Genomic DNA, 11981 nt, shown 5'->3' on the forward strand with positions numbered 1-11981 from the left:
TTAGGGATAAATGGCAACTTAATGCCTATGCCAAGTTTATCTCTAGACTGAAACAAAAATTAAACCTAGTTCTACTGTAGACGTGACTGCAAACTCCACCATTCATGTTTTGCTGGGCTAATTCCTCTTGTTGTATATTTTATGATTCTGTCCAATTTACAGCAAATATTGTTAATATTCAGTCATGGCTTTTTATGTACTGTGTGCAGTTCTGGGCTCCACACTTCAAGAAAGATATCACTGCTCTAGACACAGTTCAGTGGAGAGCAACCAGACTTATTCCAGGCCTGAAGGAAGGGAATGTCCTACTGAGAGACTGAGAAACTGAACCTTTTCACCCTGGAACAGAGGAGACTACGTGGGGACTTGATTCAAGTCTTCAAAATCATGAAAGGCATCGACCACATCAAACCAGAGGAGCTTTTCCAGATCAGCAGGGACACACGCACCCGGGGACACAAATAGAAATTGGGCTTCAAGGCATTCATGACGGAAAACAGGAGACACTTCTTCACACAGAGAGTCGTCACAATCTGAACAAACTCCCCAGCGATGTGGTAGAAGCTTAAAGTTTGGTAACATTTAAAGTCAGACTGGATAGTATCCTTGGATCACTTAGTTATTAATGGACACCAAATGAGCAAGATGGGTCGAATGGCCTCCTCTTGTTTGTTAACTTTCTTATGTTCTTATGTATAAAAAGCACCACCAGGAATTAAAACAAAATACACTTATATATACAATTTTTGAAATGAAAAACAAACAATGAAAAAGCCTGTTATTATGGACAGAAGTATTTTTCAAGCCAGTAATAGTTCTTTACCATTATTTAATTACTTTAAATGCATGGAAATGAGGGAGCCATTGTTGATGCCTCACACCAAAAAATTATAACTACTGTGCTGGTACACACTTTTTCTGAATTGAGGAAATTCAGCCTCTACCTCCATGGAAAAGAGGAAGGATGGGTTTTATTAATAAAACCTTACAGAACACAATGTACTAGGCGTCGAAAACATGTACTCCAGCCAAGTGCTATGCCACTCATGGAGAAACATAATAAAAAGGGATTCAGGTAGGCTTTAAAATGATTTGACACCAAGACAAACTAAAAAGGTTAAGGTGACAGGCTGTGTTGGCTTCAATGGGCTGATTTATTGACAGTGTCAGAATCCCACTTCTTAAACAGTTCTGACTAAATGGAGGGTGACTTAAACATAATGTCACATCCAGCATCTGGATGGCCAACCACATGATGTGGTCTGCTGAAAACAAAACAGATGAAGCTATTTAATGCAGCAAACACTTGTAACACCCCAATTAACATGATCATTAGATATTAGGAAGCTGCTTGTATGGATAGTGGTCACCAAAAGAGCAGGCATTTATGTCTTATTTCATAATTAACCCAATCATTTGACACATTGATTTTATATACCCACTTTTTACCAGGCCAGGAAGCCATTATTTAATGCCAAACGGTATAATTCAAGATTAAGGAAATATTAGGGAAGATTATGGTATTTTATTCTGACATGTTATAGAGCAACTGAATGCACCTGCATTTTTAATACACATCTGTTTGACAGATTTTTTTTTTCAGGTTAGAAACATGTTTTTGTGTTGGCCACAGGCAAGTAAATGGTAACTTTTGTAAAACGTTTCACTGCAGTAAATCTGATTGTTCTGTCAACCATTAATTAAATTTTGCTCCACACGGGACTCTTGTAAGTGCTCTATTTATAGAAAGAAAAAAATAGGCTCTAGTTAATCAAATTAATGGTTGACATAACAATCAATTATACTGCAGTCATTTTCTTTTTACAATAAATCTCCAAGGTCACAATGTTGACTTTATGACTGCAACTGTGTGATATATAAATAGTGGAAGAAAGAAAGAAACAAATTAGAATTTTCCAAACCATTAAATAAACTCCTGAGGTTAATCTTGTGTATCTATACTAATGTATACAACTTAAATGTCTAATACATAATTAATTAAAATCAACTGAAGGCTTAATTTGTCTTGTATGTTTATGATACAAGGCTCGTGGTGTATCAATTTAAGTTTATTATTGTACCCTATATACATGGAAGCGTCTCAGAGCCCTGCACAATTTAAAAACAACACAACATAAAAAGTGAACGGCATTTTAGCTGTACAACATCGTACTTACAATAGTTTTAAACTAAAAGCCTGATCAATGAGAACATTTTCAAATGAAATTTAGAGAGAGACAGGGTATGGATTGCTCTAATATCGCTTGGTAAGGAATTCCATAGAGTGACTAAAACAGCGAGATCCATAATATGAGTAACGGTGTGAAAATTCTTCACTGTAAGCAAACCTGCCTCAATGGACCACAACACCCAACTGAACAGGGGTAATGTGGAATTTGGTGCACTTCAACACTCGTGCTGGATTCTCCCGCTGTTACAACTCAAGATCACTGTATCCAGACTGTACTTCCTCTTTTGTCATTTCAACGCTTTGCTTGTGTGATTCCTAACAAGAGATTCATGCAATTATTTATTTCCCTATAACCCCCACGGTCTTACGACTGACAGTTGATGGCTGCCTCTTTCAGGGTGTGTTTTGCTGAGTTTCCTTGCAGATTCTGGAGTTTCACAGCCTATGGAGACCCAAGTAGCGGAGAGTTAAGGGCTCTGCACTCCCTGTTTTTGTCAGAGCGCACTCCAATGCCAGCCTGCGGCTGCTGGACAGATTCAAGGTGCTGTGTCTGCAAGAGGGAATGTGTTAGGTCTCTACCAGTTTCCCAAAGGCTTCTGTCTCAGCATTGTCTATCCAGTTGGATTGTGGATGACACTGCCTCATCATTTAGGTTGGCTGGCCTGCCTGTGCTGGAACGGATAGTAATGCATTCTACATGGGGGCGTGACAACTTCTTGGGCCCTTTTTCAAGATGTGCCCTTGTCCACAAGGTATGCTGTGGTGAGCTGGGCTATGCCGCACGATTTTATGAGATTCTACACGCTGACGTTTTGAGCTCAGCTCTGTGATTTGCTGTGCCTGAGTAAAGCTCTTCTTCATCTTCTGAGCTTGTTTAATTCTCTCTGCTCTTCTTGTTCTAATCTGTTGCTCATACTGGTCTCTTGGACATGGTGCTCCCACTGGTCCATCATGTGTCTCCTGTGAGTTTGTTGTTGTTTGTCCTCCCTTTTGACTTCTTGGTTATGCAGTATCCCATATTCCCATATTGGGAACTATTTTATTTTTTCATGTCACATATTGGCAAAAGAGTAAATGCAGTCTGGCAGCTTTGATTTGAAGCTTCAAACTTCCCACTCGAAGATCCACATATTGGGAACCATTTTCTCTTTCAGCAAACCAGGGCTGCATCCACAACCTAACATTATTCCATTCCCATATTTCCATTACTTTCTGTAAATATTTAGCCATAATGTGTGTTTTTCTTTACATGGTGTTCATTCTGTAGGTTTGTGATTAATAAATAATTATAGATAAGCATTGGGTACCGACTGTCATTAAGTTTTCCTTTTTTGGCAAAAAATTTACTGCAGCCTACAGTAAATATTAATTTCACTGATAATAAGAAACATGTCTAATACACACACTACATAGACTCTTGCATATGTATGAAATAAGTCCCTGAGGTACATGCAGCAGGAATAAAAACAATATTCAAAATGTTGTTTTAATATGTTATTTAAAAAATATAGAAACAATGTGTGATCCCTTGTGTTAACCTTTTCAATGTCTTTCTGCCTTCTTTGTTTTGAATTGGGTTTTTACCACTGAATTCCAAAGGGCTCTGGCTTTCATTGGGATAACATTGAACATTACCTCGTGCAAATGTACAAGCCAAGGACAATGTCAATGAAGAAATCCAATACTAAAAATATTATCTAAAACTCTGATCACTAGTTTCATGAATTTCAAAGTTGAAGAATGAATACATAATTAATAAAACATTGTCAATGATTATAATCAAGTACATTATTAAAAATGTACTCATTCGGTCTGTGATAATTTCTTCACAATATCACTTAGGAATAGAAAATATACTGTAATATATTATACCATATATACAAATGTATTGGTGTATATTCTATATGAAATATGTATGTATGTCATGTATAAAGATACCCATATAATTCAAAATATATCTAAATGTCATGGATATAATTTGGCATTTGGTGTGTTTGTGTAAGTATAGCATATAGGCATATCCATCTTGCTATCTCTATCTCTCTCTGTACTATAAATCTCTAGGAACAGGGCTGGAGACCCCTGTTGTTATAGTGGGGATTTTGAGAATAAAGAAACATTACATATATATATATATATATTTAGTCATTGATATTTTTAATTTACTTATTTCATTTTTGGATTTGTAAAACAAAAATGACTGTTAGAAATGGAGAGGCTATGATTAAAAGTTGAGGCAGCTACTGACTGAGCTACCCGGGCTATTGTGGTTTGGCTTTAGTATGTACCTCAGGCTTTAACATCTACATAGTACTGGACACAATAGCACTGAATAGTACTATAGTTAGTTCTATACAATTTGATATGTAATCAAAATAAGAGTAAAAAGTGGGATGAAGTGCATTTGGAAGAGGGCACACACACTATTGAAAGTCAATCTGCCCATTTGCCTCAAGAAAAAAGTATATGACCAATGCAACCTAACAGTGCTCACCTACGGCTTGAAAGTCTGGTCAATAAGTGCAAAAATGACACATACACTCCAAACAACACAATGTCTCAAAGAAATATGTATGCTTGGAAAAACAAGAATAGGTATTTGAGGACAAACAATGGTAAGTGACATCATTGAGAGAGTGAAGGAAAAATGGCAGCCATTGCAAGAAGAACAGATCAAGGAAGAACGAAGTTAGCTATAGAATGGATCCAAAGAAATAAAAAACAACCAAGAAGACCACATAGTAGAAGTAAAGATGAGATCAGAAGCTTTGCCCAGGGGCCGAATTTGCCCCACAGCCACACTTGGGTATGACATAAATAACCTATGCATGAAACACCTTGACAAATTATTTCCTTTAATTACTAGATTGTTAATAACATTACAACAATATATTTTCTTTCTTGAAAGTTGATAAATATATTTTAGGTGAGTGTTGTCACGGGGAGTGAGGGACACTCATCTGTGTGGATTCAACATGGACAGTGGGGCGAGAAAAGCATGTGGAGCACAGATAAGAGTAAATTTCAAGAAAAATCATGTGAACGCTGTTTTTTTAACTGAAGTTAAGGAAAGAGCCATATGCCTAATATGTCAAGAATCTATAGCACACTCAAAATATACAGATCTTATTCAGTAACCCAACATTTGTACCATGAGCTGGATATTATTTTGGCCCTCCTGTTTGAATGCAACCTGGTAATTTGCCCTCCAGGCATTACAATTCTGGCACCCCTGATCAAAACAAATGGAAACATCTTGGGGACCCAGCAATGGATCAGCAAAGGCTGCTGCTGCTGCTGCTGCTGATATATATAATCCTATAAATCACTACTTATGTGAATATCTTTGTGTATGATACCAGCTTTAGCAAGGTTGTTGTGATTCCAAAATATGTTGTACTTTATTAATATTTTCATGCATTAAAGGTATTTTATGATAAATGAATATGAAATTGTGGATTGTAATTAAAATATACGTGATTGGAATTGAAATTAACTGAAAATGCATTTGATTAGACTTTTGGTAAATTCAGGTAAAGTTTGTAAATGTACCGTATTGAATCCTTGGTTCAGAATGCTCTGAATGAATAATGCAAGGCTATTCCTCTTGGTATGTTTAGACTTTTTCATATGTCAGAAAAATGTTTTTTAGAAGAGCAAGTAAGTTATTAGTCTAACACAGAGTACAATATTACAACAATTATTAAACACTGCCATCTGCTGTTTTCATTATTGTAGAAATTTGAAATGTTTGAAGATGTATTGATATAAAGATTTTTTAATATTCTTATTTTCACAGTCCATATTAGTTCACATTTTATTTTGTAACTTTTTATAATAATTTATATATCATATTTTATATATAATTTATTTCAAACATATCTACCGGATACTGAACTAGAACATTTGTGAAGAAAATTGTCCCAATAGACTAACATTTATTTGTGAGCCATTTTAATAATAAGTTATTACAATTAGTCTCAGACTTTGACTGGAATAAAAAATAAACAAACAAACAAACAAGAAAACACTTCCCCACACATCCTCTAAACAAGATCAAAAGCTATACATATGTATTCATTTTGTATTTAATTTAATTTATATCCATTTCATTCTATGACACATTATATATATAATATATAAGTGTATATTGTATCTATACCAATTATTTGAAGATCCTCTCCTTGAAGACGATATTCCTACTGGCTATTGTGTCGGCTATGATGGTGGGGGATTTGCAAACACTTTCTGTGAATCTTTCTTGTCTGTGTTTTTCAGGTGACGGCTCAAGAGCCACCTGAGATCAAACCCTGTTTTCCTTTCAAAGGTTTTGTCTCTATTAAAAGGTCAGTGTAGTTGATGGCATTACATCCTCCCCCCTAATCTTCAGATGAGGGTCATTGTCTGCTTTTGCTTTGCCCTGTGTGGGCTTTGCAGTGCTATGTTGACAGGACATGATCTATACGCCAGAACAACCAAGTGTTTTTTGTCATGCTACATGCATCTTTGGGCCGGCCTTGTCTAAGCAACACCTGTTTAATTGGATTGCGGATGCCATTGTTTTGCATATGAGTCAGCTGGTCTCCAGGTGCCTGAGCGGCTAGTGTCTCATTCCATGCATGGTGTAGTAGCTTCTTGGGCACATTTATCTGAGGCCTATTATCTGAGGTTGTGCTGTGGTGAGTTGATTTTTTGAGTTGGATGTGCCGATCGCTGCTCCATCCCTTACTGTACCTGTATTGACTTCTGCTATGCTGTCTGAACAGGTCTGAGTTTCTCGCTGCTACCTTATGTCTGATGCTTGTTAGAGTTCCTTAGGTGTGGAGTCCAGTATCTTGTGAGTTTTCTGATGATTAGTCCTCCTTTGCAATGGTGTAGGTATACAGTAGCCCATACTCCCTTGGGGAGCTGTTTCATTGGGTTTGTAATGCAACCATAGACATCTGAAATGGAGAAACGGTTATCCTTTCAAGGTCACTCTCTTGGCCTTTATGCCTACATGCAGGCTGTAATAGGGGGTGGGCCACTGCACGCAGGGGCCTATTGGCAGATTTGCTAGGTTTCTCATATATTTTCTTATAAGGTGACTACCCACCCATACTCCCTTGGGGAACTGTTTTTCCATTTCAGATAACATCCACAACCCCATGTTTTAAAAGTGTGTGAATTGATATTATTTTGTGTTAGCTGTGTATTGGACTTTGTAGGCTATGTTCTAAAGGGCTTGTTTATTGGTAATAATCTCTCTCTATTCCGAATAAAATGACCTTGAAGGGTAAAGCTGACGATCAGTTATCAATGTACATGCTAAGTGCCTCATAGACCTACACTACATTCTAACTGTACTGATAGAAAAACACATAAACCACAGATCCAACTCTAAGGAGTTAATGTTTCGTGGCGAATGGGCTGTGCTTGCGTTGTTAGGCAACAAAATTAATTGGTTGGTAGCGTAATCATGTTTCCATGACATGTCCTTATGTTGCTTTGGGGTGTCATTTTGTGATGTAAAGTTTGACGCATTCGCTATCCTTATGCATGTGTCAGATTCCTCAATGGAGAAAAAAACCCAAAAAAAACAGTATAACTCCAGATACTAGAACAACACATAAATAATGAAGATCTTGCAAAAGAGAACAAGACTCTCTCATGCAGATGTATTACTGCTTTAGTACCAGGTACAGACAAGTTACAGAAATAAATGTTGAAACTAGGCAACAAACTCAGTATTTAAACTCTAGTGACAGCATTAACCTGATCGGGTAACAAGATAAAACTGCTGTGTAAATAACCCATTTTCTACATTTAACATTATGCATTTAATAGAAAAAATACCCAGATTTATTAAAAATTTGAAAATTAGTAAGAATTAAATTAGTATTTAATTTTTAAATTAAACAATGGTAGGATTAGATTTTCAGAAAAAATCTTAACACACTGCATTTCCACCAGAGGGTGCAGCATGACAATTTCTCAATTTATCCTTCTTTCCACCTGCCAAGTTTAATTTAGGAGTGTATAGGCTTCATGTGGGACCAGCATTTGAAATGCATACCATCTTCACTTTCTAAGCTTCTAGCAATTTTCAATTAGACAGTTAGAATTAATTTTATTGTAACTGGATAATTGAAAAATCCTGGAAGCTTATAAAGTTAAGATGGTATGCATTTCAAAGCCTATACACTATAATGTCATATGTCAGTGTGTATATAAAATGCAATTTAAATATTATTTTTTTTGTGGGGAAGGAGTTCTGTAATTAAGATCATAAACTAATAAACAAACATCTCATGTTCTTTTAAAATAATTTAGATAATCTGGCATACAAATGGGAATAAAAACAAAGCTGAAAGCTCATTTTAACAGTATTACAAAAAGCATATTTGAATCATTTAACTATCAATCTCATGGAAACAGCCATTGTCTCATTCTTATTATGTTGGGAAGTTCTGTTCAAAATGTATATCAGACTCTTCCTCTCTGTATATTTTTCCACATTGTCAGATGCAATGTACATTTATCTGGTTGTTTTATCTGGGGACACTGTATGTGACATGTGAATTCTTAAAGAAAATATATTACGTACATGTACTGTGCAAAAGCTTTAGGCAGGTGTGAAAAAATGCTGTAAAGCAGGGGTTCCCAAAGTGCAGCCAGGGGGACAAATGTGGCTCTTGAGGATGTTTGGTGCAGCCCCCCCAAAGCCAACCTTCAACCTCCCCTTTTCGGAACCTTTACTATATTTTTACACTTTCTGAAAATGTTCTGTTGCAAATTGCACATGTAATTTGGGGGAAAATAATGAAACAACAATTAAAGTTAATTAATGTTCCCTAACAGAAATGTGTAGGATATAAAAAGTTATGATTTAGGTCATATTTCGTTTTCATCTGTGGTTCATTTTCTGCTGCGGCCCCCCCATCCCATGCAACCTCCGGAAATTGGCCCTCCATCACCAGACATTGGGAACCCCTGCTATAAAGTAAGAATGCTATTCAAAAATAGATGTTAATAGATTATATTTATCAATTAACTAAATGCAAAGTGAGTGAACAGAAGTGTGACCACCCTTTGCCTTCAAAACAGCATAAATTCTTCTAGGTACACTTGCACAAAGTCAGGGATTTTCTAGGCATATAGTCAGGTGTGTGATTAAACAATAATACCAAAGAGGTGCTAATGTTCATCAATTCAATATGTAGGTTGAAACACAATCATTAACTGAAACAGAAACAGCTGTGTAGGAGGAATAAAACTGGGTGAGGAACAGCAAACTCAGCTAACAAGGTGAGGCTGCTGAAGACAGTTTACTGTCAAAAGTCATACACCATGACAAGACTGAGCACAGCAACAAGACACAAGCTAGTTATACTGCATCAGCAAGGTCTCTCCCAGGCAGACAGGGGTTTCCAGATGTGCTGTCCAAGCTCTTTTGAAGAAGCACAAAGAAACGGGCAATGTTGAGGACCATAGACGCAGTGGTCGGCCAAGGAAACTTACTGCAGCAGATGAAAGACACATCATGCTTACTTCCCTTCACAATCGGAAGATGTCCAGCAGTGCCATCATCTCAAAACTGGCAGAAAACAGTGGGACCCTGGTACACCCATCTACTGTCCGGAGAAGTCTGGTCAGAAGTGGCTTCATGGAAGACTTGCGGACAAAAAGCCATACCTCTGATGTGGAAACAAGGCCAAGAGACTCAACTATGCACGAAAACACAGGAACTGGGGTGCAGAAAAATGGCAGCAGGTGCTCTGGACTGATGAGTCAAAATGTGAAATATGTGGCTGTACCAGAAGGCAGTTTGTTGGATGAAGGGCTGGAGAGCGGTACACGAATGAGTGTCTGCAGGCAACAGTGAAGCATGGTGGCGGTTCCTTGCAAGTTTGGGGCTGAATTTCTGCAAATGGAGTTGGGGATTTGGTCAGAATTAGTGGTCTCCTCAACGCTGAAAAGTACAGGCAGATATTTATCCATCATGCAATACCATCAGGGAGGCATCTGATTGGCCCAAAATGTATTCTGCAGCATGACAATGACCCCGAAACATACAGCAAAAGTCATTAAGAACTATCTTCAGCGTGAAGAAGAACAAGGAGTCCTGGAAGTGATGGTATGGCCCCCACAGAGCCCTGATCTCAACATCATCGAGTCTGTCTGGGATTACATGAAGAGAGAGAAGCAACTGAGGCTGCCTAAATCCACAGAAGAACTGTGGTTAGTTCTCCAAGATGTTTGGGCCAACCTACCCACCAAGTTCCTTCAAAAACTGTTTGCAAGTGTACCTAGAAGAATTGATGCTGTTTTGAAGGCAAAGGGCGGTCACACCAAATATGGATTTGATGTAGATTTTTCTTCTGTTCACTCACTTTGCATTTTGTTAATTGATAAATATAATCCATTAACATCTATTTTTGAAAGCATTCTTACTTTACAACATTTTTTCACACCTGCTTTAAACTTTTGCACAGTACTATATGTATGAGAATTTTATGACTTTTACAAAATGCCTGCAAGATTATTGCATTTTTGTATGTAAATTAAATAAGATTTCTTATTAAGAGGAGACAATGCATAAGGTAAACACCCTACTGGTGCCACCAAGTACGACTTCATTCCGCTCCCTTCAGCAATCAATAACCCTTGAATAAAAACTCTCAAGATCATACCACCATGCCTAACTACAGTCATTTCTGTGCAGCAGTCTCCAGGTTGACAGAAGCACACTATATTTTTAAAGAGAAGGTGTGGGTGAGGGCAGCCCTAATTTCTACTGAAAGCATTTCCTATGAGAGGAGGGTTCAGCACGGGGAAGGCATGGCAAATGTCCACGGAGAGCTGAGGTACTGCTTGTGCTTTGAGGAAAGGATGACTACTTGGGAAAGAAGAGCAAACACTTACTGTACCACATGGCACACTCTTGCTCTGTAATGTATGCAAAGTACAAGTTCAAGCAGCAACATACATATGCAGAGAGCTTTCCTTTTCAGATGAAGCACTGTACTGTTTACGAGAGCCAGATCAGGTGCCTATGTTCTTCTTTGTAATGCCAACAACAAAAATAAAAACTGTAAATGTAGAAAAGTAAATATTTAATTGTGCTATCTATAGGATATAGCAATTTACTACATAACTTTGACCTTGTTTGTACAGGTTTTAAGTGTACTATGTGTATAATTAATCTGAAACTATCTGCTATTTTTCTCTTCTCTGTTTGATGTAAAAAGTGGTGTGCATATGTATCAATTTATAGGCATGAAGCCCACTGAACACATATGGGCTCTGCTTGATCGAACCTGCAAATGTGCTCTAGTAAACCCACTTCCACGGACTCCTTCATACAGATTCTGTGCCACAAATAGGCTGCAGTGCTGCAGAGCCGGATTGACCTCCTCTTCACATATAAGACGCATCAGGCGGATCTATAAAGTATTGACCCATTGCTCATTTTGTTAGTGCTGTGTCTGGCTTCGTTCTTTCCAAACTTGGTAATTTATTTTCTTATACCTCCTTTCTACATGAACCTAAACATGAACAGAATGTATTGTAAAGCAGTATGAAATTAAATACACACACATATATATATATATATATATATATATATAGTATTTGATTATTTTATAAACTGCTGTAAGTTGGTTATTTTATGCTGAACTGGTGAAACATCTTAACTATTATACATTCAAATTTTTGGTTAATCTTTAACTGGCTTAAAGATTTATATGAAGTATTTGTGTAATATGTAATAGGTTATATGTAGAACAGCAAAGGTAGTAAAAGTGTATGA

The sequence above is a fragment of the Amia ocellicauda genome, chromosome 2 (assembly GCF_036373705.1).
Source record: "Amia ocellicauda isolate fAmiCal2 chromosome 2, fAmiCal2.hap1, whole genome shotgun sequence".
Taxonomy (NCBI): domain Eukaryota; kingdom Metazoa; phylum Chordata; class Actinopteri; order Amiiformes; family Amiidae; genus Amia; species Amia ocellicauda.